The sequence below is a fragment of the Molossus molossus genome, unplaced genomic scaffold, assembly GCF_014108415.1.
Source record: "Molossus molossus isolate mMolMol1 unplaced genomic scaffold, mMolMol1.p scaffold_m16_p_4, whole genome shotgun sequence".
Taxonomy (NCBI): Eukaryota; Metazoa; Chordata; class Mammalia; order Chiroptera; family Molossidae; genus Molossus; species Molossus molossus.
The window spans coordinates 125,342,696-125,350,898 of record NW_023425377.1 but is presented as its reverse complement, the minus strand read 5'-3'; positions in this window follow the sequence as shown (position 1 = coordinate 125,350,898).

Genomic DNA, 8,203 nt, shown 5'->3' with positions numbered 1-8,203 from the left:
AAACCAGGTGTTGGTATGAACTGTATACTTTGTTCTTACCCAAAGTGCAGATGCAAGAACTCTTTTTCATCATACAGTCTTTACAAATACTTTTCAGTCCATGGTTTAGTCTTCCGCAGACCCCCGGTGAGCAGTTTCGTTTTGCCTTTTTATGGTCATTTCGTCTAACCGGAGTTGGATCAAGCACGGAATGGGAGTTGTAAAGGTGTTCGCTCTGGTGCTCATCAGGAAGACTGTCAGGCTACTTAAGCCCCGACGACCCTGCAGGTCCTGAGCCAGAGTCTCGGCCCCTCTGTGGCTCTGACCATTCTGACACCCGTGACCATGGTGAGGCTGGTGTAACCCAGGTGCTGCAGGAGGGCCGCCGGGCTGGGCTCAACTCCAAACACAACCACGAAAAGGGGGGATTTCTGGGCCCCGAGCAGGGGGAGATGAGGTCAGAGGATGGAGGGTCTGGTCGTCCATGCTAAGCTACCTCGCAGACTTCCTGCTGAAGACAGGCAGGTGAGAACAATTACCTGGTGGGGGGATGGGGGAGGAGTTTGGTCAGAGGTGGAGAGTTATCAGCTACCCGAGGTGGGGGAATCTGGCTAAACTGACCCACCAGGACTCCAGCTCAAGTTGGGTTGTGGCCCAACGAGGAGGGACGCTGGCGACCCAGGTCATGATGGTCCACAGGGGCCTGAGTCAGGTCAGGGAGAGGACACTTATGTGCAATGCAGGGGAGGCAGGGGATGTTCCCGGGGATGGTTTCACGGTGACAGATGGAGGCCATCGGGTGTGCTCACAGTGACACACTGTGCACGTCTGGGAGCGTGTCCGGGGAGAGCTGACACTTGCAGGGTAGTGGGGTCAGCAGTGCGGAATGTGGGCTGAGACAACCGGTTCCACAGAGACAGCCGGTTCCATGGAGACACCCGGTTCCACAGAGACAGCCGGTTCCATGGAGACAGCCGGTTCCACAGAGACAGCCGGTTCCATGAAAACAGCTGGATCCACGGAGACAGCCGGTTCCACGGAGACAGCCGGTTCCGTGGAGACAGCCGGTTTTGTGGAGACAGCCGGTTCCATGGAGACAGCTGGTTCCATGGAGACAGCCGGTTCCGTGGAGACAGCCAGTTCCGTGGAGACAGCCCGTTCCATGGAGACAGCCGGTTTTGTGGAGACAGCCGGTTCCATGGAGACAGCTGGTTCCATGGAGACAGCCGGTTCCGTGGAGACAGCCAGTTCCGTGGAGACAGCCGGTTTTGTGGAGACAGCCGGTTCCGTGGAGACAGCCCGTTCCATGGAGACAGCTGGTTCCACAGAGACAGCCAGTTTTGTGAAGACAGCCGGTTCCGTGGAGACAGCCGGTTTCGTGGAGACAGCCCGTTCCATGGAGACAGCTGGTTCCACAGAGACAGCCAGTTTTGTGAAGACAGCCGGTTCCGTGGAGACAGCCGGTTCCGTGGAGACAGCCCGTTCCATGGAGACAGCTGGTTCCACAGAGACAGCCAGTTTTGTGAAGACAGCTGGTTCCACAGAGACAGCCAGTTTTGTGGAGACAGCCAGTTCCACGGAGACAGCCGGTTCCACGGAGACAGCCGGTTGGTTCCTGAAGACAGCCGGTTCCGTGAAAACAGCTGGTTCCACGGAGACAGCCGGTTGCAAACTGTGTATTTAGTGTGACTCCACGTTGGATCAAATGAGTCGTTGTAGTGAATATGAGTTTACGTAGAGGGAAGAAGCATTGGAATGTAAACAGAATTGTTATACAGAGTTTTCTTTGGGGAATGGGATGAGCAAAGGTTCAAAGTTCACGTATGTGTTTCACGAACGTAGTCTTTAAACAACATTACTTTAGGAATTGGGAAAATTCCTTTTTCAAGTGGAGTAGGGGCGCCCGAGCCCCAATCCCCCCTTAGCCCTGCCCAGGAAAGAAATAATTCAACCCTGGCAACCACATCAGTGGACTCCCAGCCCCCAAGGTGACCCGGAGTCTGTCGCCAGCAGGCCGGCATGCGGTTCCCCCATGTGCAGCCTGGGACGCGGCCGTGGCCGGGTGAGCTTCCCAAACGCCAGGGCCACAGGAAGAGTCTATATGGGAACAAGGTGTCGTAAAGGGAATCAGAAAGATATCAACAGCCAATACTTAACGTGCCAGCAAACAAGTGTTCAAGCCAGTGAGTTCAAGTTCAATGAACCTGACACAAGTAAACTGTCACAGATCCCATGCGGAGCAGAGCCGGAGGCCCTGTGCCAAAGGCGGGGGGGGGGGGGGGCAGCCCTGCACCGCAGCTTTCCTGGGACCCTGGGCTGGACATGGCGCCACGGCCTCCTCAGCTGGGTGGTGCTGGCGGAGTGACTTAACCCCCTGACATTTGGTTTCTTCGTCAGTAAAATGTGGAAAATAACAGCATCTACCTCGCCAAGTTGTCTTGTGGATTAACGACACAGCGCCTCAGTTTAGGCTCAAACTCTCGGCTCGGGGCCAGACGTATAATGAAGGCTCAGGGACTATCTGCTGTTGAAAAACAAACAAAACAAAACAAAACAAAACAAGAACTGTAACAAAAGAAGGCAAAACAAAACCAGGAGACACAAAAGCATTAAATAAAGGTTTATTGGCATCGTATTACGGACACGGTATATATAAGCATTGCAGTGAATTCTACGTGAGAAGCGACACCAAGCAAGGATGCTGCGGGACAGTGCACACCACCGCTACAATGAGAACTCTGCATGGTCAGAGGAACTCACGGGTACCGTGTGGACGTTTTCTCTGCTGTCCCTGGCTCTCCATATGTATCCACGCCAGCGATAACTGTATCAACGTCCAGACCAAGCTTGGAAAATATTGTAATTTGCCCCCATTTTTGTCCATCGACCCCTCATGTGTTCATTGTGGGGAAATTCTGCTCCCCTCCTCAGCACCAGAGCTCACAGCCACGCGAGTGGGGCTGGGGAGCTGTACACCTTGGGAACCAGATATACCCACTTCGGAGCCACGCGGTGACCTTGAGCCCACGATGTGAGTTCTCAGTGCTTTGGGCTCTGCGTCGTTCGATGAGAAGAACACGCTGTCTTCATTGCAGAGCTGTGAGCATTCCATAGCTGTACTTCTCACGCCTGGCCCTCACTGCTGCCTCCCGTCCTTGGTCTCCCTGCTTTTCCCAAAAGAGTCTCAGTGGTCATCCCTCCTCATTTTACGAATGACAATCGCTTGTCAGGGAGTTGAGAATGTGCACGTCCCACATCCTGCTGCTACACTGTCTGCCGCTGGCTGCCAGGAGCTGGCTGACTTCCCTGGAGAAGAGAACACTCGGGGACCCAATAGTGTCCTTTTCCTCTTTCGGGTCGCGGGAAGCCACCGAGATGCCCCGACAGTAGGAGTGAGTTTTCGGAAAGGGAGCAAGTGGTCTCGTGCCTCGGAGATGTTGAAAACAGAAGTTCTGTTCCTCCAGGATTCCCAGGGCAGAACTGGAGCACCGTGTGCGCCCTGGAGCTCCGATCGGAGTGTTTGCCCGCACGGTCAGCCCCGCTCCCGGGCTGCCTGCCCCGGGACTGGCGGGCAGTTTGGGGCGGTCAGGATTGCTCAGCACAGCTCCCTCCATGAGTCAACAAACCGGGACAACACACAAGTCACTCACATGCTAATGCTGCGATCCGACCCTGGCTTCGGATCTTTGTCATCGTTTTCCGTACCTGAGGATCACCCACGGATGGCCCACGAGAGCCCGCGACCGTGTGTGCGATGAAACAGCGCGGCGACCTGTCACAGAGACCTCGGCCTCAGGAGCTGAGGGAAAATGCGATGTTCTGTTGAACAGGAAGGAGACAGTCAATACTACGCTATAAAAAGAGTCCGCCGTGATTTCTTTAAACACATGTTTTTACAATGACGTTTCACTGCCACTAAATAGGTTGGATTTTATTTGGTCAGTTAGGAAATGGACGTGGACTCGTCTCTCTCATTGGTCCTACTCGGCTCCTAGCCGGGCTCAGGTCAGGCTCCGGCTATACCCACACCAAGCTGGGAAAGTTCAGCGTCACTGGGGTTTCTTGTGGCTGCCATGTCAACCCCTGGAAACGGGCCCTACGCCTGACACACGGCCCCCCAGCTCCCAGCAAAGTCCTCCGACAGCAAACATCTCCGCAGTTGGAACAGCACGTGAGGAAACCACGGTCCCGTGTGGCAGCCACTCGGGTCTGTCGGAGAGAGAGACCGGGCCCGACGCGGAGCCTAGGAGGCCCTCCGTGGTTCTCAAGGGCTATTGCTTCTTCTAGAAGCGGCTTGTCCATGGCTCTGCCAGCGATGGCATGCAAGGAGCCAACATACTCATCTTACTTCATAGTCTGAGTAATTTCACAGGAAGGGATGAGGCTGGACAGTGAGACGCTTACCCCTGCTATGTATTAATATACTTGGTTCTGCTGATTACAAACAACTATGACCCTGTCAGAGTTACAATGCAGACATTTTGGGATCTGGTCAAGCACATAGGTCTTAAAACAGCTGTTTATATTACCCTGTGCTGCCCCATTTATATAAGTTGGAAGGATTACACAAAGACCTAACGACAGACAAGAAATGGATATTTGCTTATTTCCAAATATGGCCATTGGACTGGACATTACTCTTGACAGGTTATTTACACAAGAAGAGAGAGACCACAAATATTATTAAATTGCTGCTTACATTTCACCAGTTTCTGACAATAAATCTGGACTCCGAGCCACACATTCATTCCATGTCTTATTGTAGGAGGGTTTCTTTCTTTCCAGACCGTTCTGACCGGCTCTCAGCACCCACAGCAGGAGCCCACCTGCTCTGACGTCTGTTTTACACCTTAGCCTCAATTCCGATGCTTGTTCCAACGTCTGCAGTCTTGGCACTGTGCCTGTGGCCTTGGGCTCCTCGATCTTGGAACCAATTATTTTTCTGTGGTGACAACCAATACCCTGATATTTCTCTGACACTTCGAATGGATAGTTAAAAATATCTTTCAAATCGGTGTACGGGTGGGTATGAAAAGCCATCTAGTTCACGTCCTCTCTCAACTGGGATCACTAACTTTGTTTCCCAAAGGCGGAGAAGGAGGAAGGTAAATCAACAGAAACAAAGAAAAATTCACCAGACACACGGTCCACTGTCCCCAGGAAACGAGAACGTCTATCAGCAGGACACAATTTTACAGATGGGGATTAAGGTCAAGTTTTCCGGGGTTAGGTTTTATCCCAACACTTGATAAAATTAAGCTACATTAGATTCCACAGGCCCCTTAGAGAAAGAAATGAGATAAAACTATACTTTTCTCTGCCCCCCTCCCCCACCCCTTCAAAATAACAACAACAACAAAAACCCCAAGTGAACCACAGTTCACTCTTCTGGCCCGAACTCTCCGGGAAGAAGAGTGTGAGTGTTGCGCACCCAGGACCAGGGGGCCCTGAAGCTGCCAGAGGTCACTTCCCTGGGCGGGGGCACACGCCAAGGCCGGGCCCCAGCCCACGCCTCCGGCTCGCACCGCATCAGAGAGGCAAGGGAGGCCTGCAGCAGCGCCACGTGACCTCGCTCTCCGAAGCAGATGCCAGCTTGGCCGCGTCTCGCTCCCGTGCCGCCGCGAACAAAGAGGTCCACGCGGGTGAGCGCTGCGGCCCAGAGTGAGCACTGAACCGGGGGCACGGGAATCGGGGTTCTGCTCACGCGGGGGCCTCAGCTTCCTCACGTGAGAAACCAGGCAGTGGACCAGGTGGTCTCAGAGAGGCTGGTTCACGTTGAGAGATTCTGACCGGTCACAGGTCCACCGGGCCCCACGTGCTGCACACAGAGCTCCGTGTTTACACTGGACGTGTCCGCGCCCCCCCCAACGACCAAGAACCACGCAGCCGATTCCAAACCCTGAAGCTCACCCCCATGATGATTGTATCGAAGGCGTTTGGCTTTTCGGGATTCAAAACAATCGTAAGTTTTCAAAGGTAGTCTGAGGAGCCAAAAGAAGGGGTGCCTCTGTGCTTCCCAGCTGTGATCCTCAATGTGTGTTTAAAAATCCATCTAGGCACTGATTATCAAGTAATCTGACCCAGCAAAGCAGCTGCTATAATTTTTATAGATTCTGAATAGTTGTAAATTTAAAAAGCACAGGACTATCAATCATTTCAGCAGCAGACTAATGATCTTACAGCCTCAAGTCCGTGTGTGCCTACAGACCTACATCAGAATACGCTGCAGCTCTAAGTAGTTATGCAAACTTTTTCGTACAAGTTCGGAGACACCGGTTGTAGGTTATACACACGTTCTTAAGGAAATCTGAACGGTCTTTAAGAATACGTTGTTTTGAGCTCACCAATAAGGCAAAAAGTTTCTTTCTTTTTGGAAAATAATCAAGGGGCTCCCCCCTCCCCACCTCTCCACCCCCAAAAATCGGTGATTTGTACTCCGGTAAGGACTTGGAAGTTTTGAAGTCCCGGCAACTCCAACACTTGTCTGTTTTGACTATGCGAACTCTATTCTATGTCTCTGGTCTCCAACTTCCGTTTGCACCTGACGGGCGAAGACAGTGCTCCCGGACTGCGGTGCCCAGACAGCGGCCCTCGGTGACGCGCTGGCTGTCCTCACAGGCTGCAGACACCTGCTCTCAGCGACGCCCGGAGCTTGGCGGACACGAGGTCCTTTCCCACCAGCCACTCCCGAGTTCTGTTCATTACGACCCAGTTTTCCTTCTCGTCCCCAGTTCACCTGGATGGTCCTCAACCTAAACACATTACTAAATCAGGGGCTCTATTTTCCATAATTTCTCTCCTCTGTCTTTGTGAGTGACAGAAGTGTCACAACGTGCCTTTGATTTTCCTGGAATTTTTAAAAGGCACGTTTCACTGGGGCATGAAAGAACTCCCGGGTTTATCCAGAGGAGGTGGAACCCACCAGCACAGCTGGCTGAGTCACAGCTTGGCTGGACAATGTGGCCAGGTTCCAGGGATGGCGTCGGGGAGGTCCCCACCCCCGGAAGCTCATGTTGCCGCTTGACCGCGGCGAACTTCCCCCGTCGTGGTGTAGGAGTCTGCTGTGAGCACCAGGAGAAAGTGGACTCTCCTTCCAAAGGTGTTTGCAGCATAGGAGGAAAAAACTCCGGGACGTGGTCAGTCTTAAAGGTTGACTGTTGACCAACAAAGCTTTCCTTGGTTTGTGACATACACGTTCTTGTAAAACCTCACTTCAGATGTCGCTGCTGTTGGGGACAGACAGATGTGACTGAACTGACGAGCTCACGGTGCACGGGCACGGGGACCTATTCTCCTAAGGGGGCAGAGCACCTGCATAGAGCCGCCACTTGCATCAGCTGGGCCATGGGATCTGCACTCCACGGGGACGCCCCTGGGCCCGCCCCCACGGGGAGGTAGGGCCAGCATGTCTGGGACAGTGGGAGGCTAAGGGCTACACCTGTCCCCACGTGACGCTCCAGAAACCCTTAGTAATTGAGAATCACAGCATTCTACCAAAGACAAGGTCTTATGACAGAAGGTATCCTATAATGTCATCTTCCCCAAACCTGTCGCCACCTAGTTTTATACATGGGAAAGGGGACAACGGACAGTGACCGGTTTTCCTGAAGTCACATAGCTCAGGGGACTGTAAGCTCCATTCTGAATCCTGCTCCAGGGTTCTCCTGACACCTCCCGAACAGAACCTGTGGAGAATGGAAGGACCCGGGCTGGCCTTCCTGCAGCCCGGTACGTGGTCGCTGTCGCCGGTGACTTCAGTTCTGTCTTAGCCCCTCAATTACGCTGTAAAAACGCATAACAAAGCAAAGTGGAAAGTATCAGACTGTTAACATCACAGAGCGGCAGCTCCCGTCATTTAACGCATTGCTAATCACAGCGGCGTGGAAAACACTTGGAAGTGTCCCAATTTTGTACTTGGAATAGACACTTCGTTTTAAAATAGAGGCGGTGGGGTTTGGGTTAAGGACGACCTGTTGGGCACGGGGAGCTACAGTGTTTCTCTTTCTAGTCTGTGAAAACAAGTCCACAGGAGCTGTCACGTCTCAGGACAGCCAGCTGTTTAATGTCAAACACCAACTGGACGAACCGTCTCTGCTGCCAGGTAACATCCAGGAGAGGCAGCGTGTCCCTTACCTATCAAAAAAGGGTCAGTCCCGGCGCCAAAGTACATCAAGGTGCAACAGAATATTAATTGAATGCACCAACGTAGCTGCTTGGGAAAATG